The sequence below is a fragment of the Erinaceus europaeus genome, chromosome 10 (assembly GCF_950295315.1).
Source record: "Erinaceus europaeus chromosome 10, mEriEur2.1, whole genome shotgun sequence".
Taxonomy (NCBI): Eukaryota; Metazoa; Chordata; class Mammalia; order Eulipotyphla; family Erinaceidae; genus Erinaceus; species Erinaceus europaeus.
In genome coordinates, this window is record NC_080171.1 from 113,382,626 (window position 1) to 113,409,954 (window position 27,329).

Consider the following 27,329-nt stretch of genomic DNA (forward strand, 5'->3'; position numbering starts at 1 on the left):
ACATACATATGACTGGGGCAAACAAGTAAGGAGGAAGTGGCATTTGGATATGGTTGACTGGTAGACTTCTTAGGGCATGAGCAGATTTACAAAGAGTTGCTTGTTAGGCTTCACCTTGCTCCAGTGAGCAGGGTCTTACTTGTGAAGCTCATCACTTCAAAATAGATGCCAGTGGGGCCATGTTTTCAGCTCCTTGACTCCACTGGAGGTTTTTAGGACAAAGGGCATCAGTGCATGAAGGCAGGCACCCTGGACTAGCTGTTATCAGCACAGACCCAGCTCCCCACCTGCAGGGGAGTCGCTTCACAAGTGGTGAAGCAGGTCTGCAGGTGTCTATCTTTCTCTCCCCTTCTCTGTCTTCCCCTCCTCTCTCCATTTCTCTCTGTCCTATCCAACAACAACATCAATAACTACAACAACAATAAAAAAAAAGGGCAACAACAACAACAATGATAAACAAGGGCAACAAAATGGAAAAATAAAAAATACTAAGTAAATAAATAATGCTAACATATATATGGAAACATAAGGATATTCACAGCAGCACCATCCTGCAAATACCATGTGGTGAAGTTCCTGAAGACTAAATAGTCATCTCTTGGTTGGGCAATGCTTGGATAAATGGTGCAGTAAACTTTTCCTGAATAGAATGCAACCCTTGGAAGGAATCCTGGAGTTTTATAGCATGAGTCATGAAAGCATTTCTAAACTATACATGAAAGAAACAAGATAAAAAAATATTTTGTGTGTGAAATATTAATCCTTTTAGGCAAAATGAAAAAAAAATAGAAACACTTAAAAATGATTTTAGGAGCTTGCATGTACATATGAAGAAGGAAGTGCGTTTAAAGAACCCCCCACTCCTGAATGGGCAATACTAGGAAATTTGTGGGACTGGAAAGATAGCACAGTGGATATGTGAAAGACTTCCATGCCTGAGGCTCTGAGGTTCCCAGGTTCAAGCCCCAGCACTATGTGTTAAGCCAGAACTGAACAGAGCTATAAGGAAGAAAAAGAAGAAAGGGGGAAGGAGGAAGGAAAAGGAAACAAAGGGGAAATGTATTTATGATAGGAATAACTTTTTACAAAACAAAAGATTGTGTATATCTGTCTAGATCAATAAGTGATACTGGGAACTTATATGTTAGTGTGGAAAACTGATGTCCTGGGACCAATTTCCAAGTGAGCAGGTGTGGAGGCTTCCCCACACCAACAAATAATCATCAGATGCCAACACAGTGCCTGAGGATTCAATTGCATTCAACTTAGTTTGACCCTATCTACCCACAGATAACATCAGATTCCACAAAGGAAGGGCTCCATCTCCCCAGACCAATCTCTAGTTTCAGTACCAGTAATTTTATTATTTTTTTTCAGCTATGCTCAGATTCACAGATCCCTAGACCAAGAAACAGAAATGTGCCACCACCACAGAAATCTCCTCCTACCACCCTTCTTTTTTTTTAAGTCTTTTAAAAGATATTTTAATTTTAATTTATTTATTCGTTAAAGACAGAAATTGAAAGGAAGAAGAGACAGACACACCTGCAGCACTGTTTTACCTCTGTGACCTGCCCCCCTGCAGGTGGGGACCAGGGGCTTGAACCCAGATCCTTGATGCTTGAGCTCTGTATTTGCAGTTTCACTTACTCAACTCAATTTCATTCGTAGCTCCCAAAATAATACACCCAAGGTTTTCATGATCATTTGCAAACAAGTGCAGAATAGTAACCAAGAGCAGTCTCTTGGTTTATATATTCCCAGCTCTACAGGAACAACTGGAGTTTTCTTATAAGCAGCACCATCATCGCCATGACCGACAATAATCCAAGCCAAGAATAAAATCAGCATGTATTGTAATCATTAATAAAGCATGCATGTGTTCTTGAAGTCACAAACAGAGCCATTAATCTTGGTGAAACAAAGACACATATAACATACTTCGGGGCTGTTAGAATCAGTGCTCTGACACTTACTTCCTGCTAGTTAGATATTAAACGAAGGCATTCTTTTGCTAGGATCTAACAAACCCACTGTGTGATGATCGATATAAACCTCTCAGACTGGAGAGCCATTCACCTTCTCTGGTGCCCAGACCCCTGCATGTGAGTTGCCCACAATAAATTTCTGTCTTGGGCTCAAGAATGGGCCTGCTTCTTTCTTGAGACTCAAATTACCTTGGAGGGGGGATTATTCATTCTCATGGTTGAATACCTCCCGGTGAGATTGAGCAAGGGCAGAGTTCTTTTTGTCATCTGGATTATGCCCTTTTTTTTTTTTTTTGTTTTTTTGTTTGTTTTGTTCAGCTGTTTAAATTGTTCCAATAGTTAGCAATAGTATTTACTATCTCAGGGTTCCTGGAGATTTTACAGAACAAAACTATTGCAAATAACAAGCGTTGGGGCCAGGTGGTGACCCACCGATTAAGCACACACAGTATGAAGCAAGTAACAAGCCTCTGTGTAACTAACTGTAGGACTTTTGCTTCCCTTCTTTGCCTTTTGATCTGGTTCTAACTTCTTACATTACTGTAATATTAGTAGTGGAGTGGACACACTAGTCTTGTTCCCAATCACAGGGGAATCTTCAGTCTTCACCTCCACATACATGTTAGCTGCAAACTGTTTGTAGGCTTATACATCAAATTGAAGAAGTTTCCTTCTAATCCTTGTTTTCTAAGAGTTTATAGTATGAATGAATGTTTTTTTATGCATTTTTTGTATCAATAGATAAGATCACGTGAAATTTCTCCTTTATTCTGCTGATGAAATAGAGTTACACTGACTTTTTTTTAAAAAAAAAAATATGGAGCTAAACCTTTGTCCTGAGAAGAAACCTTATTTGATCTTGGTGTGTGATTCTTTTCATATATTGATGAATTCTATTTTCACTAATACTTTTAGAGGATTTCTGTACATGAGGAATATAGTTTCTTTTATGTCTAGTATGTCTGCTTTCGGTGTCCATTTTATGGATCGTTCTGCTGTGATCATTCTTACATATGTCTTTTGGTGACTATCTAAGTGTATGCCTGTTAGAATTATTGAGTCATAGAGTATTTGTAGATTCAGATTAGCAACTGTTCTGAATGCTTTTCCAAAAGGATTTTTTTTTTAGTTTTTTTTTTTAATTTTCTTTTTTTTTTTATTGGAGAATGAATGTTTTACATTCAACAGTAAGTACAGACGATTCGACTTCCGGAGGCGGAGCTACGAGCAGCAGATTGCTTTCTCTCCTCTCCTCTCCTCTCCCGGATCAACTAGGAATACCAAAGGAGACCACCCGGACCGAAACAAGACAGGACTAGAATGACCACAGGAACCCAGTAAATCACCCGTGAGTACAAACACGCGTGGCTGGTGACAGAGAGGAGAGAGGGGCCTAAGGAGAGATTAAGTGACTGCTAACAGTTCAACAGTTTATCAGTGGAAACACCACCTCCAGTCTGCTCCACCAACAAGGGGACAGCTGAAGGGAGGAAAGGACTCCCCAGAGACTCACCAAGTACAACTCTGAGTCTCCATTGCTACTACCCTCAGAATCTGGAGCAGCAACAGGGAGGGACACCAGGGCACAGAGATCTAACCGGGAAACTCAGGAGAAGACCTATACCTCGGTGGCATAGCTGAAGGGCTGTGAAAGTCTCTTTGCATAACCACTGGATTATCTCTGCCACACCCTGCTTTATCTCTTGGTCAGGAGTCATTGATTAAGCCAAGAAGCCTATTGATAGTTTAAAAGCCCTCAGGCTACCATAGCCTACAGGGGAAAAAAAAAAAAGGCTTTTACACCACTGAACTCCAACTCAGGGATTGAAAAAACTGTTAACTTATATAAAATGGTTAAAACAACAAGAAAAAATAATGGAGACTCGAACCAGAACAAGAGTCCAGCTAAAAGTCCTCCAGAGGGCGAAGCACAAAACAACGAGTTCAACATCCAAACATTAGCTAAGGAAATAATAACAGGAGTGAGTAAAGAATTTGAAAAAATTGTAATCAGAACTGCAGGAACAACAAATGAGAATATGGAAGAAAATTCTAATAATCTCATGGTTATTAGAGAGCTGAAAGCTGAAATTGCTGAGCTAAGAAGGCAACTAGCTGAACAAGCTAAAACAGTATCAGAGCAGGGCAACAAAATAGATGAACTCCAGAAAGCAGTAGAGGGCAGAGAGAATAGAATCAATGAGGCTGAAGACAGAATTAGCAAGATTGAGGATGAATTAGAGACAACTAAAAAAGAAGTAAGAGATCTCAAAAAGAGATTAAGAGATGCTGAAAACAACAACAGAGTCCTATGGGATGACTTCAAAAGAAACAATATACACATTATTGGCTTACCAGAGGAAGAAAGAGAAGGGGAGGAAGAAAGCGTTCTCCAGGCCATAATAGCTGAAAATTTCTCTAGTCTAGACAACACCAAAGACATAAAGATTCAAGAAACCCAGAGGGTCCCAAACAGAATTAACCCAGACCTAAAGACACCAAGACATGTCATACTTAGATTGGAAAGGAATAAGGATAAAGAAAGGATCCTCAAGGCTGCAAGAGAAAAACAAAGAGTCACCTACAAAGGAAAACCCATAAGATTAGCAGCAGACTTCTCCATACAAACACTACAGGCCAGAAGAGAATGGCAAGATATCTGTCGAGTGCTCAATGAGAAAGGCTTTCAGCCAAGAATACTATATCCTGCTAGATTGTCATTCAGACTAGATGGAAGCATCAAAACCTTCTCAGACAAGCAACAGTTGAAGGAAGCAACCATCACCAAGCCTGCCTTGAAAGAAGTTCTGAAAGGTTTCCTATAAACAACCAGACCACCACAAATAGAACATATATCAAAACACTCTAAAACTCAACAGTAAGTACAATAGTTTGTACATGTATAATATTCCCCAGTTTCCCATATAACAATACAACCTCCACTAGGTCCTCTGAATTCTTCTTGGACCTGTACTCTCCCCACCCACCCACCCCAGAGTCTTTTACTTTGGTGCGATACGCCAATTCCAGTTCAGGTTCTACTTATGTTTTCTTTCTGATCTTGTTTTTCAACTTCGACCTGAGAGTGAGATCATCCCATATTCATCCTTCTGTTTCTGACTTATTTCACTTAACATGAATTTTTCAAGGTCCTTCCAAGATCAGCTGAAAACGGTGAAGTCACCATTTTTTACAGCTGAGTAGTATTCCATTGTGTATATATACCACAACTTGCTCAGCCACTCATCTGTTGTTGGACACCTGGGTTGCTTCCAGGTTTTGGCTTAAAAGGATTTTTTATAATCAACAGCCACTCCTCTGAGCAGTATGTAAAAATTCAGTTGTTTTACAGACTCATTAATACTTGGAGTATATGTGTTTTTGTTGGTACTTTTAGCCATTCTACTAGATGGCAGACCATCATGCTTTTAAATTGGTTTTTCTTGAGCTTAGACATTTTTCATATACTAATTTGAACTGTACCTTTTTGTAATATGTCTTTTCAAACCATTAACCCATTTTCCTATTGATTTTCTATATTTTTTCTTAACTGTTTGCAGATTTTCTCTGTATATTCCGGATACGAGTATTTCACTGGAAATAACTATTTCCTGCTGTTCTGTGCTTGTCTCTCCACTCCTGTGATTATGTACTCTGGAGGCCAGAAGTCCATAATTTTAATATTATCAAATATACTAACCCAGTGTGACTTTTCTGATATCTTCTGTTAAACTTATGGCTCTCTAGCTGGCCTATGTTATCGCTTGTTCCTGAAAACCCTCTGAGGATACTGGTGATTGTTACAGTTTTCTTTCTCCTTTGAAGCCTCTATAGTCTTTGTTTCTTTCATTCTTGTCCACACAAATTAGCCTTTAGTTTCTTTATAACCAAACAATTGCTGTACCCAATGGGGCTGTGAGAGAATGCTTTTTGAATAGCCATAAAATACAAACATACTTTTATTGTCCCAGTATGATAAAATAGACTGGTTTATATGAGTGGGTCTTATGAGTGTTTTAACAGGACTGATCTGTATGTTTCCACAGTCTCTTGCATCAGGGGTTGCTAGGGACCAGTTCTTTCATTTTTATTTTATTAGTGATTTAAAAATGACTGATAAAATTGTGGGATAAGAGGAGTACAATTCCACAAAGTTCCCCTCACCAGAGTTCCATGTCCCATCTCTTCCATTGGAAGCTTCCCTATTTTTTAACCCTCTGGGAGTATGGACCATAATTCTTCCTTGCAATTGGGTTATTGTTGGGGCTCAGTGCCTACACCACAAATCCACTGCTCCTGGAGGCCATTTTTCATAAACAGAAGTTGAGAAAGAAGAACAGAAAGGGAAACTTAAAGCAGAATCTGAGTTTGGAGTATGGCACCAAAGTAAAAATCTGTGGGAGGAGGGTGAGGGTAGATGTCCAGCTTACCAGGGCGGGATGGGGGAGGGGGGAACGGGACACAGACTTTTGGTGGTGGGAATGATGTTGATGTACACTCCTATTAACGTGTAGTCTCATAAATCACTATTTAATTAATATGAGAGGGGAAAATTGATTGAATGTCTCAAACTTTTTGATGCTCAGAGTATATGTTCCTTCAATATAAGCTCTTAAGACTTCAAATTGCCCTTTTCCATGAGTGTTTATGCAACAGGTTCTTAGATGAAAATCCTTTAGTGTCAGAAAAACCAGACAGGGGTCAGGCTGTAGCGCAGTGGGTTAAGCTTACATGGTGTGAAGTGTAAGAATCCCAGTTCGAGCCCCCGGCTTCACCTACAGGGGAGTCGCTTCACACGCTGTGAAGCAGGTCTGCAGGTGTCTATCTTTCTCTCCCCCCTCTCTGTTTTCCCCTTCTCTCTCCATTTCTCTCTGTCCTATTCAACAACAACTACAGCAATGGCAACAATAATAATAACCACAACAATGATAAAAACAAGGGTAACAAAAAAGGAAAATAAATAAATATTTTTAAAAATAAAAAAAAAAAAACAGGAAAAGGTCAGAAGGCAGTGAGGGATAGCATATGCACACAGGACCGAGTCTGTAATGCGCGCTCAGTGACAATTCTGTCTTCCTGAACTTTGTTCATATTACAACACATACTCTAATGACCCAAATATATTTGCCACCCTTTCTTGTTCTTTATTCCAGAGTTAGGACATCCGGGACATGTTTGCTCTCCTATGATTAGCCAGGTCCCAGAGATAGTAGATAACTAGCCCAAAAGTACACTTTTTAAATATGGACTCACCTACTTGGGAGCCACACTGCCATCTCCTTCTTTAGATTTCCCTTTTATCCTGTTCCCCCTGCCTTTATCACCTAAGGAAATAAACACAATGTAAATTTGACTAGATACAGACTCCTACAAAATTATCAGCCTGAGAAGTATTCATTATAACATAAAGGATGTTATGGGCAGTATGGGAAATTTCTTTTTTAATTTTTTTTTTTTTTGTAGACAGAAATTGAGAGGAGATGGGAGCTGGGTGGTGGTGCACCTGGTTAAATGCACAGAAACTGAGAGAAGAGGGGGAATCTGAAGGGGAGTAAGAAAGACACCTACAGCCCTGCTTCAACACTTGGGAGAAATTCACTTATGAAGGCAAACTATGTATGTATGCCCTCATATGTAGACTTCCAAACCAATATTAAAACTGGAAAAAACATTCATTCCTGAGCATGCCAGACTTTTTCCCTAAGTTGGCTTTCAGTTTCCTTATTTCATATAAAAGTTTCAATTCCTTTAGTAGTTTTATAAATGTTATTCTTATTATAGCCAGATGGGAGTTCTAGGTCTCTCTGGTAAACATCTGAGACTACAGAGGTGATTTTAATATTATGTCTGGCTAATCTCAGGTGGATTTCATAACTCTGCTGTTTTTTTTTCTTGAATATATAAAGTAATGAAGTAGGATAGACCTTGTTATATGTTGCAATGTCAAAATTTTAAAACTTTCCTCTAAAAGTTAATGAATATTTTTAATAGTCAAAGTCTTTAGAAATTAAAAATTCAGTATCAGAAAACTGCTATATTTTACTGTCGACATTAATCCCCCACAATAAGAAGAAAAATGAAGGGGAAAAAAGGTTTTTTTTCTCTTTCTATAAACTGGTCACCTGATACACAGCGTGTCAGCAAGCCAAGATGCAAGAAAAGTCTCCACAAAGCTTGTCTGGCTTTCAAAGAAAATGCCACATCTGTCACGATTTCAAGTAATTGGCAAGACCAGGATGGAGTTCTAGTTATGTGGAGACAAAAGTTTCTAAACTCAGTTCTTAACATCTAGGTTGTCTCTGCAATACCCATGTAAAAAATCCTGGAATATTTGCTTCCTAGGAGATGTCAGAAAGGCCGAACCACCAGGCTAAGAAGCAGACCTGCAGCCTAGATAAAGAGATCTGAAGGGGTCTCCGTTTCCCTCCCCAGCTCGCCCAGAGGGTGGGCTCATAGCAGGACTAGCTGTTTCTCATTTCCTCTGATACTTTATTAAGTCATAGCTAGTTTTGGGTAAAAAATTAAATTTTTTATTACCACCAGAGATGATTATTGATGGGGTTTGGGGTCTGAACAGTGACTCTACCACTCCTTGTGGCCTTTCCCCTCCGTTCATTTTTAAAAATAATTTTTATTATCTTTATTTATTTATTGGGTAGAGACAGCCAGAAATTGAGAGGGAAGGGGATGATAGAGAGACAGAGAGACACCTGCAGCCCTGCTTTCACCACATTCAAAGCTCTCTCCCTGCAGGTGGGGAGAGGAGGCTTGAACCTGGGTCCTTGTGCACTGTGTGCCCCCCTCCCCTCTTGCTTTTTTATTTGATAGGACAGAGAGAAACTGAGAGGGGAAAAGAAGATGGAAGGGCAGGTGGTGGCACACCCTGTTATGTGCACATGTTATTAAGCACAAGGACCTGTGCAAGGATCCGGTTCAAGCCCCACCCCTACCTGCAGGGAGGACGCTTTACAAGCAGCAAAGCAGGTCTGCAGGTGTCTTTCTCTCTCCCACTCTATCTTCCCTTTCCCTCTCAATTTCTCTCTGTCAAATCCAATAAAATGAAAAAGTTGTCCACCAAAGGCAGCAGATTCATAGTGCTGGCACCGAGCCCCAGTGATAGCACTGGAAGCAAAAAGAAAGAAGTAAAGAAAAGAAAAAAGAGGGAGAAAGACAGAGAAACACCTGCAGCCCTGCTCTATCACTTGTAAAGCTTCCTGTCTGCAGATGGTGATCTTGGAGCCTGGGCTATTGCAAGGACCATGAGCATTCCACCAGGTATGCCACCAACCAGGCCCTAGAAATTACAGAGCAAGAAGGCAGACTTAATTAGTATCATCACTGATTTCAGCTCTCCCTACCCCACCCCCCCCCCAAAAAAAAGAGGAAACTGTAGAGGTTTCCTGCTAAGGTTCTTTCTCAAATGCCATGTTGACCTCCTAAAGGCTCCATGAAGATTTCTGTTGATTAAGCAGACAGACTTTCCTTTTTCTCTGCATCAAGGGCATGACTTCTTAGCACCTCAGCACCTCTTGAGGAACTGATCACAATATACTCCTGTTCTTATATTTCTCAACTCCCTAAACACCACTAAAAATAATTACTCAAGACTTTGTGTGCCTTTTGGCAAAGTCTGTAGTATCTATTCTTGTCAGATTAAATAGTGTATGCTGAGTTCTTTCTTATTACTATTGCTTTATGGTGTACAGCAACACATGCAATAAGAGAACAGTGGTGTTGAGAAGCTTCAAATTGCACAGGTTTTGATTTAAATATTATCTTTTGTTGCAATGTTTCATTTCCAAGGAAATAAAAGAATGCTGATTATTTTATAATGAAAAGATGGTTTTCTCTCTCAAATTCTCATGAGGCAAGTAAGACTTTATGGTGACAAGCACTGCCACTAAATTAAAAGATAATTCTCGTTATGCATGTACAAACTATTGTATTTACTGTTGAATGTAAAACATTAATTCCCCAATAAAGAAATAAATTTTAAAAAAAAGATGATTCTTCATACTTAGTTATAAAGACTTTGCATTCTTTTTTAAATTTTATTATTGGATAAAGACAGAGAGAAATTGAGAGGAGAAGGAGGAGATAGAGAGGGAGAGAGACAGAGAATCACCTGCAGCCCTGTGTCACCTTTTGTGAAGCTTTCCCCCTGCAGGTGGGGACCAGAGACTTGAACCTGTGTCCTTGCAAACTGTACTGTGTACATTTAACCAGGTATGCCACCACCTGACCCAACTTTGCATTTTTTTTGAATTATTTTTTTATTTGAATATTTTTTTCTTATCTGATAGAACAAAGAGAAGTTGAGAAGGGAGAGGATGTCAACAGACGACAGATACATACATAAAACTGCAGAACCCTGCCCCTCTAGGGAAAGAGAGAGACTGGCTGGGAGTATGGATGGGCATGCCAACGCCCATGTTCAGCGGGGAAGCAATTACAGAAGCCAGACCTTCCACCTTCTGCACCCCACAATGACCCTGGGTCCATACTCCTGGAGGGATTAAAAAAAAAAAAAAAGGAAAGCTACCAAGGGAGGGAATGGGATACGGAGTTCTGGTGGTGGGAATTGTGTGAAGTTGTACCCCTCTTATCCTATGGTCTTGTCAATGTTTCCATTTTATAAATAAAAATAAAAATAAGGGAGTCGGGCGGTAGCGCAGCAGATTAAATGCACATGGCGCAAAGCACAAGGACTGGTGCAAGGATCCCAGTTTGAGCCCTTGGCTCCCCACCTGCAGGTGAAGCAAGTCTGCAGGTGTCTGTCTTTCTCTCCCCCTCTGTCTTCACCTCCTCTCTCCATTTCTTTCTGTCCTATCCAACAATGATGACATCAACAACAATAATAACTACAACAATAAAACAATAAGAGCAACAAAAGGGAATAAATATTTTTAATAATAATAATACTTTGTATTGATGAAAAAATTTTTGAAAATATCTAAAGAGACACCGGGCTGTGTAAATGACCCACAAGGTCGCACTCCAGTCTGCACACAGGAGCAACTTGTGCTAAGACCCACTGCCTCTTTCGGGATTCTGCCACACACTACACCCCCCACCCCTACCCCAGGCCTGCCTCCTTCTTCCCCTGGAGCTTCTGGGGGGGGGGGGGGCTGGGCAGATTGCCACACCTGGTTGCTTCGATGCTTGAGTCATAGTGCTATTCCTTACACATCCCATTCTTTGGCCATCTCGGAGACCCACCCACCCCAAACTGGCCATCCCTGTCAGTTCCCCACCCCCTAGGTAAATGAAACTTGCTCTAGAAATTCCTGAGACCCCTCCAGCTGATACACATTCTCCTGCCTTCCTCTGTGCTCAGCCAGAAGGAAGGAGCTGAGGGTGGGTGTGAGAATGGGGAGCCTGCCATGGGCAGAGCAGACATTGGCTATAGAACTACAGCCCCAGCGATGGCCTAAAAGGGTATCATGGACGGGCTTTGTTGTAGCTGCCTGGTGGCCCCTATCTCCCTTCCTGCCCCCACTCTGCTTTCCATTTGCCTTCTCCTTTGGGTGAGTCTTGAGCTTTGCCAAGAACTAGCGGGCCTCCCATAAGACAGTCAGACAGGGCCATCCATGTGCCGTGGAACTGGCCCTCTCCTGGGATCTACTCCCTATGATTACTACAAATAGGGGCAGGAGGGTTCGGATTAGCTCAGAAAAGAATGGTTCCTGGGCGTCGGGCGGTGGCGCAGCGGGTTAAGCGTACATGGCGCTAAGCGCAGGGACCGGCGTAAGACTCCCGGTTCGAGCCCCCGGCTCCCCACCTGCAGGGGAGTCGCTTCACAGGCGGTGAAGCAGGTCTGCAGGTGTCTATCTTTCTCTCCCCCCCTCTCTCTGTCTTCCCCTCCTTTCTCCATTTCTCTCTGTCCTATCCAACAACAAAGCAACATCAACAATGGCAATAATAACCGCAACGAGGCTACAACAACAAGGGCAACAAAAGGGGGAAAAATGGCCTCCAGGAGCGGTGGATTCATGGTGCAGGCACCGAGCCCAACAATAACCCTGGAGGGAAAAAAAAAAGAAGAAGAAGAAAAAGAAGAAGAAGAATGTTTCCTGATGCCCTGGCTCCTGCAAGGGCTCTGAGGTGAGGTTTCCGGTTCCCGAGGCGTACCGGGCACCCCGCCAGTTGCCGCCAAGCTCCTGAGCTATGCCAGGTGCTGCTGGGGCTCACCCCGAGCAGCGACAACCAGGAACCAGGTCAGGGTTCCGTCCCTCCAGGAGCTTCTCTGACATACTGTCAATGCCTCTCACCCGCTACTGGTGGTGAGAGCATCACGACTGCACTTGTTTGGGTTGCATTGGATCGACCTTCTGGTGGTGCATCCCGTGAGTACCCATTCATTGGGGAAACTGACGATCCTTCCTAGCCCACTGAATCCACATGGATCCCAGTCACTTTCAAAGCCAGCAACAAGCAGCTCCTGCCAGCTTTCAACCTGCCGCTGTTGACTGGCTACGGAAGAAGGGCAAACGCTAGAAGAAGAAGAACAGTGTGCCTGAACACAGAAGGCCCGCCCGTCCCATTTGTCCATCCTGGGCCCGCTGTCATCCCCACGGACAGTGTCTGAGGTGGCTTTGTCTCTTTTCTTCCCACTGTGAAGAGGGGTGTTCAGTGAAAACCTTGTTCCAAAAATTCATCCTATTATTTTTGGGTTTTTTTTTCCAGAGCACTGCACAGCTCTGGTTTATGGTGGTGTTGCGGGTTGAACCTGAGACCTATACTGCCTCAGGCACCAAAGGCTTTTTCCATAACCATTATGCTTTTCTCCATGGCCCCCTTCCAGAACTTTTAACTTTGAAAATATACACTTGACTAAGTGCAAGAACTAAATTTCAGCTAGATTTGGCCTTTTCAAATAGTACAAAGATAATTTCTTTCCTTCTTTCCATAGTAACCAGGGTCATTCTGACTTAAGTCAGTGAATTCTGCATCTCCAAAGCAAATAAAACAAGAACACTGAGGGGGAAAGGATGGAGCATAGCTCACTCAGTAGAGCACATGCCTTCCTGTGCAGGAGTCCCTGAGTTCAAGCCTCGACACCATACGAATGGCTGTGGGCAGCTCTGTCGATGGCAGAATGGCATTGTGGTTTCTATCCTCTTTCTGTGTGCCTATCTGTCTTCTCTCTCTCTATCTACAGAATGAAGAATTCAGGCTCAGGTGGTGGCTTACTCTGTAGAGAGCACATCACCATGTGCAAGGACCTGGGTTCAAGCCTTTAGCCCCCACCCACAGATGGGAAGCCTCACAAATACTGGAGCAGTGCTGCAGGTATCTCTCGTCTTCTCAAACTCTCTTTCTCCCTTCCTCTCCCTCTCTTTAAAAAAAGGGGGGGAGTCAGGCGGTAGCGCAGCAGGTTAAGCACATGGTGCGAAGCACAAGGACCGGCATCATGATCCCAGCTCAAGCCCCTGGCTCCCCACCTGCAGGGGAGTCGCTTCACAAGTGATGAAGCAGGTCTGCAGGTGTCTGTCTTTCTCTCCCTCCTCTGTCTTCCCCTCCTCTCTCCATTTCTCTCTGTCCCATCCAACAGTGACAACAACAATAACAACAACTACAACAATAAAACAAGAGCAACAAAAAAGGAATAAATAAATAAATAAATAAATAAATAAATAAATAAGGCTGCTGGGAACAGTGGAGTTGTGCAAGCACCAAGCCCCAGCAATAATCTTAGTAATAAGAGGACAAAAAGAGGGGCTGGGTGTTCGCATGCTGAGCATATGTGTTATGATGCACAAGGACCCAATTTGAGCCCTAGTCCCCACCTGTAGGAGAGAAGCTTCTCGAGCACTGAAGCACGGCTGCAAGTGTCTCTCTATCTCCACGTCCGTCTCAGCTTCTCTCTGTCTCTATCGAATAAATAAATATTAAAAATATTTTTAAATGTTTCTTTATTGGAGGGGTTAATGGTTTATAGTCATTTCTAAGTTTTCCACATAACAACCTAAACTCTCTAGGTCCTTCTTGGCCATCATGTCCTGTCATCAGGACCTGAACCAAGATTTTTTATAAGGATACAAATAGATATTTGTGGATGTCTTTTGGAATAGTAAAAGTGACTTGTCCTCAGAAGTGTACTTGTCTCAGAAATCAGGCCCATCAGTGCATGTAAATGGTTATCAGGCCACAGAGAAGGAAGCATCTAGACTGTGCCAGCAGAAAAGGAAGAAGAAATGAGAAAAGAGAGAAGGGTTGGGGTGTGGGGGGAGCACCCAGCATCTGGCTCATGGGAAGACACTGAGTTTCCTCTCAGCATCGCATTAGAAGCAATGATAATAAAATGAGACTAGGAGTCACTGCTTGTCTTCTTGACTTTAAACATCCCTTCACTCAGGGACATCCAGGTCCGTCCGCCTGGGCTCAAATTGGAGACATGAGAAACGGGCTTCATTTTCTTTTTTATTTATTTATTTTCCCTTTTGTTGCCCTTGTTGTTTTTTATTGTTGTAGTTATTGTTGTTGTTGTTGTTATTGATGTTGTTGTTAGATCAGAGAGAAATGGAGAGAGATGGGGGAGACGGGGGGGGGAGAGAAAGACAGACACCTGCAGACCAGCCTCACCGCCTATGAAGCGACCCCCCTGCAGGTGGGGAGCCGGGGGTGGGGGGTGGGAGGTGTGTGTGTGCTGGAACCGTGGTCCTTGCGCTTCCTGCCACGTGCGCTTAACCCTCTGTGCTAGTGCCCGACCCCCAGAGTTCATTTTCTAAATTGGGGGTGTGGGGTGAGGGGAGTTGGGGAGGTGCTGAACCTGGAGCCTCAGGCATAAAAGTCTTTTGCAATACTATTATGTTATCTCCTCCACTCTCCATAACATTCCTGGACGTAAATAGGCCTTTATTTCATTTATAGGAACTCATTCACCTTATAGTGAATTTTCATTACAAATGTCACTTTAAATTACAGCCTCTCATTGAGAACCTGAGAAGATCCAGTGACTATTTTTTATCCACAGCCTGTCCTTGGTGCACTGCATCTTTAAAAAATCATAATCCGGGGGTTGGGTGATAGTGCAGTGGGTTAAGCGCAGGTGGTGCAAAGCACGAGGACTCTCTGTGCTCTCCCCTCCTCTCTCTGTGCTATCCAACAACGACATCAATAACTACAACAATAAAAAAACAAGGACAACAAAAAGGGAAAATAAATATTAAAAAAAGAAATCATAATCCCCCTCTGTTATTTCATAATTTGTAACTCAATATTAAATCACTGATAAAAAATAAACATTAAAACAAAACAAAACATAAAAAACGTCATTTTCAGAAGACTCCACCCACTCTGACCCAGGCCGGCTCTCGGTATTAATTAGCTATCTGTTGACCTGTGACTTCTGGCCACTAAGGAGGAGCGTATCAATTACTCATCTCCACTTAGAGCATGCAGTGTTGTCCTTTCTTTGCCAGACACTCAAAGTGCAGCCACTTTTAAAAGAAGTTAAATTTGCCAAATGGTACTTGGGGACCCAGAGTCCTTTGTAGACTTGTGCCAGCACGTCCACAGTCAGAGCACGGGACAGTGTCACTGCCTACACAGCCCCCAGGGTTCTTGTCACAGCAACAATGGTCTCTTGTTTGTCTCTATGGTTCTGCTTGTTCCATAGTGTCACATAAGAGTCATCATATGGCCATCAGGTGGTGGCACAGCTAGTGAAGCACACACATCAACATGCATGAGGACCCTGGTTCAAGTCTCCAGTCCCCACCTGCAGAGACAGGATTTATAAGTGGTAGAGCAGTGCTGCAGGTATGTCTCCTTCCATTCCTCTCTCTCTCTCCCTCTCTCGCTCTCTCTCTCCCTCTCTCCCTCTTTCTCTCCAAGAAAGAAAAGTCGGGTGGTAGTGCAGCAGGTTAAGTGCAGGTGGCGCAAAGCGTAAGGACTGGCATAAGGATTCTGGTTCGAGCCCCCAGCTCTCCACCTGCAGGGGGGTTGCTTCACAGGTGGTGAAGCAGGTCTGCAGGTGTTTATCTTCCTCTCACCCTCTCTGTCTTCCCCTCCTCGCTCTGTTTCTCTCTGTCCTATCCAAAAGCAACGACATCAATAACAAGAATAATAACTACAACAATAGAGCAACAAGGGCAACAAAAGGGAATAAATAAATATTTAAAGAAAGAAAGAAAGAAATGAAGGAAGAGAAAAAAACGGCCACTAGAAACAGTGGAATCGTGCAGACACCAAGCACCAGTGATAACTCTGATGAGAAAAAAAGAAAAAAAAGAAAGAAAAAGAAATCATCATATAGTAAGTAATATTTCAAGGTTGATTTCTCTCACTGCACAAGACACCTCAGAGATTTGCCCGTGTTGTTACATGAATTAATATTCATTTTATTATTGCTGAATAGTGTTCCATCTTGTGGATGGATAACACCTTGTCACTTCCCCTATTAAAAGACACCGGCAGTTCCCCATTTTTGATGATTATAAATATAGTTCCTGTGATCATTCATGTAAAAGTTTTGCTGTACACATCTATCTTCATTTCTCTTGGGTAATTACTAAGAACTAGGATTGATGGTCAGGATAGCTCCCTTTCATAGAAACTACAGAAAGAAGCCTCTTCACAGAGTGTCTGTGTTTTGTGCAGCCCATCTGTTACTGTGCAGTACTTTGCACACCCCACCCTTTCCCAGATGACAGATAACTGGCTTTGTTTTTATTTACATGTGATGAGCCCCCCCCCCCTTTCTGCTATCTTTCAGCAGTTATCTTTAAAGTTCTGGAATTTTACTACCACTACTATGATTATTTAACATTCGGTAGAAAAAATATATATATATTTAATTCAAAGACTCATTTCTTCTCATGGTGGGAAATTATAGCTTCCCCAAATGGGGAATTTAATTATCATCTTTACAGCATTCATTTTTATGGTGGGTAATTTTCTGGATTACCTTGACTGGTCACGGGTGTCCAGATCACGTATTATATTTTGGTGTTTCTGGATAAGATGAATGTTCGTATCAGTGGAAGAAGATAGTTCTTCCTCCCTCAGCCCACTTCCACTCCTACCCCCATGTGAATGGGTCTCAATCCTTTGAGGACTTGAATAGAGCAAAAGGTGGTAGAAGAAAGATTTTGTGGGGGCCAGGCAGTGGTATACCTGGTTAAGTGCTCACATTACAATGTGCAAGAACCCGGGTTCAAGCTCCTGGTCCCCACCTGCAGAGGGAAAGTTTTACGAGTGGTGAAGCAGGGCTGCAGGTGTCTCTCTGTTTCTCTCCCTCTCTATCACCCTCTTGATTTCTGGCTGTCTCTATCCAATAAATGTAGGAAAAAAGAAGAAGAAGGAGAAGGAGAAGGAGAAGGAGAAGGAGAAGGAGAAGGAGAAGGAGAAGGAGGAGAAGAAGAAAGATTTTGACTCTTCCTACCTCTCTGCTGAGCTACAGTCTGTTCTGCCCTCAGTCTACAATTTAATTACTCAGTCTCCTGGTCTCAGACCCTCAGACTCACCATGTTTTATCAGAACCTTCCTGGGTCTCTGGCCTGCAGACACAGACTGTGGGATTTCTAGTCTCTATACCTCATCAGTCAATGGCTCATAAGTCTCCTTTATATCTCTTGTCAACAAACTGAGGCAAAACTGTAGAAAAGCTAGAATTTGTTTGGGGGAGTGTCTTAGGAATTACATTTTTCAGGGAACACAGACTCAGTATAAAAGTGGATATATTCCCCACTAGTTCTGTGGTTTTATATATTTATCAAAATAACCAGCATTTTCAAGCAGTTGTTTGAGCAGCTAGAACTAATCGTGAATAAAGTAAGAAATAATGGCCCCTTGTTTTGTCTTTCTCAACCATTACTGACATTTATAGTTCTGTGCCAGGTTTCCAGCATGTCTGTTTGTAGTCACAGTTTCTATCTGACCTGAGCCAAGTAGAGACATGTGTAAGCTACACTTCCTTTGTGTTTCCAGTTCTCAGATAGATTCCTTTGTGGACTTATCCACTTTATCTCCTTCCTTCCATCCTTCCTATCATACACTTACTATTTATCTATCTATCTATCTATCTATCTAGTTATCTATTTCACTCTCTCTGGTTCTACCATCCGTCTACAATTTATCTATTTGTCAATCTATTTGTTATCTAGCAGATTTCACTGATTCCACTTTTCTTCAGAATTTTGACTAATATTACTTTATTCTTTACTTCTGATATTTCATATATATATATATATAACAGAGAGAAATTGAGAGCAGATGGAGAGATAGAAAGGGAGAAAGAAAGACACCTGCAGCACTGCTTCAACGCTCATGAAGTACCCCCCCTGCAGGTGGGAAGCAGAGGCTCGAACCCAGGTCTTTGTGCTTGGTTACATGTGTGCTCAACCAGATGTGCCACCTCCCAGGCCTCCCCAGGCCTTATACTTATTTCTTTAAATATAAATCTCACTCAATTATTTTTTCTAAGTTATATTTCTTCATTGCCATTCTGTTCTAGAACATTTTTCAGTTTTCATTTCTAGTTTATTTAACTTCCTGCTTCCTCGACATGTCCTCTCTTTATTCATATTCTGAGACTTTTTATTACCACAATGTTTGCTTTTTTTTTTCCCCATAGTCGACTGTTCTTTTGTCATACTGGTATGTTTTAAATTGGGATGTTCTTATTCCATGACTATTGTCTTCTCCTGTATTAATGTGAACGTTTAGTGGTTTTTCTCAGGTTGTTCTAGAATTCCTGTCCTCACATGTGATGTATTTTGTGTCTATTTGAGACTGTGGTTAGCAGAAATGACAGCGATAATTATGTTATGCACAATCTAGGAGCAGACTTGGGCCTTTGGACGCTATCTCATACCGCTGGACTTTCTCACGTTTTGTGATTCTTATGTGCGAGCTCATCTTGCGTGAGGATTCTAGTTCTCCAGTGCCCTCACAAAGTTACCTCAGCCACCAACAGAGCATTTTTTTTCTTTTTTTTATATTTTTTTCTTTTATTTATTTATTCCCTTTTGTTGCCCTTGTTGTTTTATTGTTGTAGTTATTATTGTTGTTGTCGTCGTTGTTGGATAGGACAGAGAGAAACGGAGAGGGGAGGGGAAGACAGAGAGGGGGAGAGAAAGACAGACACCTGCAGACCTGCTTCACCGCCTGTGAAGCGACTCCCCTGCAGTTGGGGAGCCGGGGTTCGAACCGGTATCCTCATGCCGGTCCTTGTGCTTTGCGCCACCTGCGCTTAACCCGCTGCGCTACAGCCCGACTCCCCAGCAGAGCATTTTTTAATGTACATAAATATGAGAGGGTGGGGGAGGTCTCATAATGGTTATGCAGAGATTCTTATGCTGGAAGCCCCCAAATCCTCCCCCATCCCAAAGTTATAGCAGAACAGTGCCCTAGTTAAAGATCAAAGCAAAACAGAATATGGAAGGGGGGGAGTGAAACCATGGACTTGAGTCCCAGGTTTATTAAAATTATCTTCTTTAAAAAAATTAATGTAACCACAACAATGTTAAATAACAAGGGCAACAAAAGGGAAAATAAATAAATATTTTTAAAATTTTTTAATTAATGTATATGCAGGAGCTGGAGGGTGTCACACCTGGTAGAGTGTACAAATCCAAATGCATGAGGACCCAGGTTCAATTCCTTGGCCCCACCTGCAGGGAGGGGAACTTCATGAGAAGTGGAGCAGTGCTGCAAGTGTTTTTCCTTCCTCTGTCTCTCCCTATATATTTATCTCTGTATTTCTCACCTTCTGTCAAAAGAAAGATGAAAAAAATAAAACACTCTCCAGGAATAATTAAGCCATTGTGCAGGCACTGAACCCTAGGAAAAACACTGGTGACAAAAAAAAAGAAAGAAAGAAAGGAAGGAAGGAAGGAAGGAAGGAAGGAAAGTAGGGAGAGCGGGAGGGATATAGACCTAGTTTTGAAAATGTTTACACATGACTAAGTAAAAAAGAAAATGCCTCTCTCCCAGGCATTCTAGCTTCCCTTTGGCAGACTGGTACGTTTTGAAAGTGAGAAGGCACATTCATCATAAAAGATGACAAGCATAGGCACTGATGATGCCAGTTTCCAAATAAATGTCTAAATTGTTTGAGTAAATTATTGACTTTTTCATATATTTAACTTAAGATCTTCACATTTAAGAAATGTCTAAATCATTAAAATTTTCTCTTGTTTTAATTTTTTTATGAGAGGATAAAACAGAGAGGATTAAACATGGGGTGAACTGATCAAAACTGGCAAAGTTCAAGAAATACAACTTTGACAACATGCAGCTGTATGTTAATAAAATGTGGGGCCTCTTGATTGTGAATAACAGATTTGTAGACAAGGTTCTGAGAATCTGGCTTTTGTCAGCTGCTTCAATTCAATAAACACCCTGCCTCTGCTCCCATGCGCCTACCTTCTAACTGGCGCCTCAGCTACATGGTTCAGTCAGATGGGTCCTCCCACCTGGCTCAGAGAAAAGTCGCTTCTTCTTCTTCTAGCGTTTGCCCTTCTTCCGTAGCCAGTCAACAGCATCAGGTTGAGCCTGATGTAAAGTTTCGAGACCTCCTTTGAATCTGGAGAGGTGGCAGTCGTTGACTATGTGGGCCATAGTCTGTCTGGAGCCGCAGGGGCAGTTCGGGTCGTCTCTGGCTCCCCAGCGATGGAACATAGCGGCACACCGGCCATGGCCTTTTCGATAGCGATTGAGGAGGGCCCAATCATAACGTGCTAGGTCAAAGCCGGGTTGACGCTCGCAGGGGTCTGTGATGAGGTGTTTGTTCTTTACCTCAGCTGACTGCCAGCTCTGTTTCCAAGAGACTGGAACAGAGAAGTTCAGTGTAGGCGTAGGGGACCAGATTGGGTGACGAGATGTCAAGCGTTGGACAGGGTGGGTGAAGATATCCGCGTATATTGGCAGGTCCGGTCGAGCGTAGACGTGGGAAATGAACTTAGATGATGCCGCATCCCGACGAATATCTGGCGGGGCGATGTTGCTAAGAACTGGCAGCCATGGAACCGGGGTGGAACGGATGGTTCCAGAAATGATCCTCATGGAGGAATATAATTTGGAATCGACCAAGTGGACATGAGGGCTACGGAACCATACTGGGGCACAGTATTCTGCAGTGGAATAGCATAATGCCAGAGATGATGATCGTAGTGTGGAAGCGCTCGCGCCCCATGAGGAGCTGGCCAGTCTTGCAATGATGTGATTCCTCGCGCCCACCTTTGCTGCAGTTTTTATGAGATGTTTGTGAAATGACAGAGTGCGATCGAGAGTAACGCCAAGATAGACTGGCTGGGCTTCATGCCGGATTCTCGTATCGCCAAGCTGCACATTAAGCTCACGTGAGGCCGAGGCATGGTGTAGATGGAAAACAGATGATACCGTTTTAGCAGTGCTAGGAATTAGTCGCCATTTTTTATAGTAATCAGATATAAGAGACATGTCTTTTGTGAGTGTTTCCTCGAGGATGTCGAACTTTGATGCCTGAGTTGCACAGCAGATGTCATTGGCGTAGATGAACTTCCTTGAAGAAGTTTCTGGGAGGTCATTGATGTAAATATTAAATAGCGTAGGAGCCAGAACAGAGCCCTGGGGGAGGCCACTTGAGACAAGTCTCCATCTGCTAGACTTGTCACCCAGATGTACCCGGAATCTTCTGTTTTGGAGAAGAAACGATATAGTGTTGGCCACCCAATGGAGGCAGGCATCTTGAGATCTTGACCAGGAGACCACGGTGCCAGACCGTGTCATAGGCTGCTGTGAGATCAACAAAGACAGCACCCGTCTTTAAATTCTTCTGGAATCCATTTTCAATGTAAGTTGAGAGGGCCAGGGCTTGTTCGCAGGTAGATCTTCCTGGGCGGAAACCAGCCTGGGCGGGTGATAGGAATTTCTCTGTAAGATGAGAAATACATGATAGAAGCAGCCTCTCAAGGAGTCTGTAACACACGGAGAGGAGAGAAATTGATCTATAGCTGGCGGCCAGTGTTGGGTCTTTCTTTGGTTTCAAAACCGCTATAATCTTCACACGACGCCAAACTTTGGGCATAGACTCAGATTCCAAGATGTGGGACAGGAATGAAGCAAGCCACTTCTTTGCCACGGGGCCCAGGTTAAGAATGAGTTCTGGGGTGATGTTATCATAGCCAGCAGCTGTTCCCGGTTTAACCCTCTTCAAAGCGTCTTCCAGTTCAGACAGTGTAAAGGGAGAAAGTTTTGGAGATGGACAAGATAACCGGAAGTGGGATGACCACTCATGGGAAATTTCTCTTTTCCAGACTGGGTTGATCTTAGCACGTCCAACTTGAGTTAGGTGACTGGCCACTGAGTTTGGAGATACGGGAGGATGGGAGACGGGAGGGGGTTGGCTACCGGCACCCAGTCTGTGAAGAAGCTTCCAGGCCTTCCTACTTGAGTGGGTGAAGTTCAGACTTTCCGTGAGTTGTTGCCAGCGGGCTTGGCGTGCTGCATCCAGGGAGGCAATGAGATGGTCAGCCACATCTGGGTCACCTGACTCATCATACTGCTTTAGTAGTTGCTCGCATTCAGTATCAAGACAAGGCGTATAGTTAGCACGTCTCCCACGAGGAATGGCTTGGGAAGCTGCTTTGAAGATGGCATGGCGGAAGCGCCTGTAGGAATCTGGTGGGCAGGTGTGGGAACATGTTTGCGCAGGACCACGGCAGTGTGAGGTCTCACTTAGTTGAGACTGTGAGTCAATCATGGGGCATTTCTCAGTTCCTCACTTCAGTATATAATCCTGCCCCTGGAACCTTGTGGTTTGAGGACTAGATGAGAGAAGGGGTGTTTTAGGTCACAGGCATTAGCAAGTCTGAGAAGTGAGTTTATCCTATTTTGGTCTTGCTGTGTTTTTCCTAAGCAGCTCACTGGCATTTGGGGGTCACTCCAGGTGTACAACAGAAGGTAACTACATCTTCACCCTGGGGAGAATTCAGAAAAGAACTAATACTCTAAAATGACAGTTTTATGCTGAATTAATATTTTGCAAGAGTAGTCAGTAAAGCTTATAATTAAGAACTAATCCCTTCATTTATTACGAGACCTGATAAGATATATCATTAACTACTAAATGAGTTAGGTTTGTTCCTCTTCAATATAACCAGGTATGCCAACACAAATCCCCTGTTCCTGAAATGACACCATGAGAACACTATGAACAACGACACAAGATGAAACATGGGTTGACAGGAAGAGAAATACACAGAGCATTCCTTAAGAAGCAAGAATATAAATGACTTTTTAATCATACTGATGAATGTGACAGTCTTTAAAGATAGTTTACATTTGAGAAACATTAAGAAGCTCAGAGGGGGTCAGGCGGTGGCGCAGTAGGTTAAGCGCAAAGCGCAAGGACCGGCATAAGGATCCCGGTTCAAGTCCCCGGCTCCCCACCTGCAGGGGAGTCGCTTCCCAGGCGGTGAAGCAGGTCTGCAGGTGTCTGTCTTTCTCTCCTCCTCTCTGTCTTCCCCTCCTCTCTCCATTTCTCTCTGTCCTACCCAACAATGAACAACATCAACAATGGCAATAATAATAACCACAATGAGGCTACAACAACAAGGGCAATAAAAGGGGGGGAAAATGGCCTCCAGGAGTGGTGGATTCATGGTGCAGGCACTGAGCCCAGCAATGACCCTGGAGGGAAATGAATAAATAAGAAGCTCAGAGAAAAGCCAGAGAAATTGGAAATTAACAACTTCTCACCTTCATGCTGCCCTTGCATCCACATCAAAAGGCAAGAGTTATAGTCCTACAAGAAGCATCCTCTTTCACTATTGTGTACCAGGATCTGAAAGCACCCCCCCACACACACACACACACACACAACCCCAGAGTCTTTTACTTCGGTGCAGTACACCAAACTCAGTCCACGTTTTGCTTTGTGTTTCTCATTCTGTTCTTCTTTTTCAACTTCTGTAAGATCATCCCATATTCATCCTTCTCTTTCTGGCTTATCTCACTTAACATGATTCCTTCAAGCTCCATCCAAAATCAAGTGAAGAAGGTGAATGCACCATTTTTAATAGCTGAGTAGTATTTTATTGTGTGTATAGACCACAACTTACTCAGCCACTCATCTGTTGCTGGACATCTGGGTTGCTTCCAGGTTTTGGCTATTACAAATTGTGCTGCTATGAACGTAAGTGTACACAAATCTTTTTGGATGGGTGTGTTGGGTTCCCAGGAAAGAAATTGCAGGGTCATAGGGTAGGTCCATTTCTAGCTTTGTAAGGATTCTCCAGACTGCTCTTCACAGGGGTTGGACCAATTTACATTCCCATCAGCAGTGCAGGAAGGTCCCTTAGTCCCCACAACCTCTCCAACATTTGTTGTTGTTGCCTTTTCTGACATATGACATTCTCACAGGAGTGACGTGGTATCTCACTATTGTCTTTATTTGCATCTCTCTGACAATCAATAACTTGGAGCATTTTTTCATATGTCTTTTGGCCTTTTGGATCTCTTCTTTGCTGAATATTCTGTTCATATCCTCTCCCCATTTTTGGATGGGGTAATTTGTTTTCTTGTTGCTGAGTTTGGGGAACTCTTTATATTTTTTTGGTTATTACCCTCTTGTTTGATGTATAGCATGTAAAGATCTTCTCCCATTCTGTAAGGAGTCTGTTTGAGTGGTGGTTTCTTTTGCTGTACAGGAGCTTTTTAATTTGATGTAGTCCCATTGGTTTATTTTTGCTTTACTTTTCCTTGCAGTTGTATTTGTGTCATTGAAGATGCCTATAAAGGTTAGATGGAAAAAGAGTTCTGCCAATATTTTCCTCTAAGTATTTGATAGTTTCTGGTCTAACATCCAAGTCCTTGATCTGATCCATTTGGAATCTACTTTTGTGTTTGGTAAAATGCAGTGGTTTAGTTTCATCCTTTTGCACATTTCAACCCAATTTTCCTAACACCCCTTATTGAAGAGACTCTTCTTTCTCCATTTAATAGTTTGGGCACCTTTGTCAAAGAGTAGCTGTCCATAGGTGTGGGTGGTTATTTCCGGGTTCTCAATTACATTCCACTGGGCAATGTGTCTATTTTTGTTCTAATACTAAGCAGTTTTGATTCCAATGGCCTTATAATATAGTTTGAGATTTGAAAGTGTGATACCTCCAGTTCTGTTTTTTTTTTTCTCAAGATTGTTTTTGGCAATTCTAGGTTATGTTCTGGTTCCAGATAAATGTTTACAGCTTTTGTTCTAGTCTCTTCTTTAAAAAAAAAATTGGTGAGACCTTGATGTGGACTGCATTAAATTTGTAAGTGGGCAGCTGGGTGGTAGTACATTTGGCTAAGAGCACACATTACCACACGCAAGGGATGAGTTTGAGCCCCTGCTCCCCACCTGCAGGGCAGCTGCTTCAGGAGTCGTGAAGCAGGTTTGCAGGTATCTATCTTTCTCTTCCTCTCTTTATTTCCCTGGCTTATCAATTTCTCTCTGTCCTGTCTAATAAAAATTAGAATGAAAAAATAGGGTGGTAGCGTAGTGACCAGGTGGTGGCATGCCTGGTTGAGCATACATGTTATAATGTGCAAGGACCCAGGTTTGATCCCCCAGTCCCAACTGAAGGGGGAAAGCTTTGCAAATGATGAAGCAGGGCTGCAGGTGTCTCTATCTCTCCCTCTCTATCACACACTTCCCCCTTGATTTCTGACTGTCTCTACTCAATAAATAAAGAAAAAAAATTTAAAAATAGAAAAAAGAAAAATGGCCCCTGGGAGTGGTGGATTCATAGTGCTGTCACCAAGTCCCAGTTATAACCTCGCTGTGTGGGGAAGGGGGAATAAATAAAATAGATTAGTACAATATTAATTTTGATGGTGCATAAATCTAAAATATCATGTGAGGCTTCTATGAACAACTATCTGCCACCAAGCTAGAGAACTTGGAAGAAATGAGAGAGTTTCTAGAAACATATAACTTTGCAAAACTGAACCAAGAGGAACTAGAAGACATGAATAGACCAATCACAACCAAAGAAATTGAAACAGTTATCAAGAACTTTCCCAGCAATAAAAGTCCTGGACCAGATGGTTTTACAAATGAATTCTATAAAACCTTTAAGAAAGAGTTAATAACTCTACTTTTAAAACTCTTCCAAATGATTAAAGACATAGGAATATTCCCTTCCTGAAAAGAAAGGGGAAAACTACAGACCAATATCTCTGATAACATAGATGCTAAAATATTGAACAAATTTCTAGCCAACCAGATACATCAGACTATTCAAAAGATTGAACATTACAACCAAGTGGCATTTATCCCAGAGATGCAAGGCTGGTTCAATATATGTAAGTCGATTAATGTGATCCATGACATCAATAAAAGAAAAACCAAAACCAAGTGATTATCTCAATAGGTGCATAAAAAGCCTTTGATAAAATCCAGCATCCCTTTATGGTTAAAATATGGCAATAGATGGAAAATCCCTTACTCTAGTGAGGTCCATGTCCAGCAAACCTACAGCCACTACCACACTCAATGATGAGAAAGTTACCACTATCATCATTATTATTCAAGAGAGAGTTGGGAATTCTTGCCACAGCCATCAAGCAAGAGCCAGGAAACAAAGGGGATACAAACTGCAAGAAGTCAAACTTCTCAAGCGGTGAAGCAGGTCTGCAGGTGTCTCTCTTTTTCTTTCCCTCTCCATCTTCTCCTCTCTCCATTTCTCTCTGTCCTATCCAACAACAACAACAGCTATCACAATAACAACTACAACAAGTGCAACAACAAGGGCAACAAAATGGGGAAAATGGCTTCCAGGAGCAGTGGATTCGTAGTGCAGGCACTGAGCCCCAGCGATAACCCTGGAGGCAAAAAAAAAAAAAAAAAGAAGAAGAAGTCAAATTGTCACCTGTCACTATTTGCGGATGATATGATAGTATACCCAGAAAAACCTAAAGAACCCAGCAGGAAGCTCCTGGAAATTATTAAGCTATAATATAGTAAGGTGTCAGGCTACAAAATTAACCTACAAATTACTGCAGACAGTAAGTCAGAAGACAAAGAAATCCAGAAATCAGTCCCATTCACTTTAGAAGCAAAAACAATAAAATATCTAAGAATAAACCTAGCAAGAGAAGTTGGTGATAGATATGGGAGGGTATTTTTTTTATCTTTTTAAAAAATTTTTAAACTTTATTTATTTGTTTGTTTGTTATTGGATAGAGACAGAGAGAAATTGAGAGAGAAGGAGAAGACAGAGAGGAAGAGAGACAGACAGACACCTGCAGACCTGCTTCACCACCTGTGAAGCGACTCCCTGGCAGGTGGGGAGCCAGGGCTTGAACTGGGATCCTTAAGCCAGTCCTTGCGCTTTGCACCACATGCGTTTAACCCGCTGCGCTACCACCCGA

At 42.4% G+C, this 27,329-nt stretch overlaps 1 long non-coding RNA gene across 1 annotated transcript in view; it reads right to left on the reverse strand.

The window, feature by feature from the left end:
- Nucleotides 1–7,238: 7,238 nt before the first annotated feature.
- LOC132540939 (uncharacterized) overlaps nt 7,239–27,329 on the reverse strand; it is a 115,833-nt gene continuing 95,742 nt past the window's right edge. The window contains exon 4 of the long non-coding RNA XR_009552146.1: nt 7,239–7,312. This is a non-coding gene — a long non-coding RNA (uncharacterized LOC132540939). The remainder of the gene's footprint in view (nt 7,313–27,329) is intronic.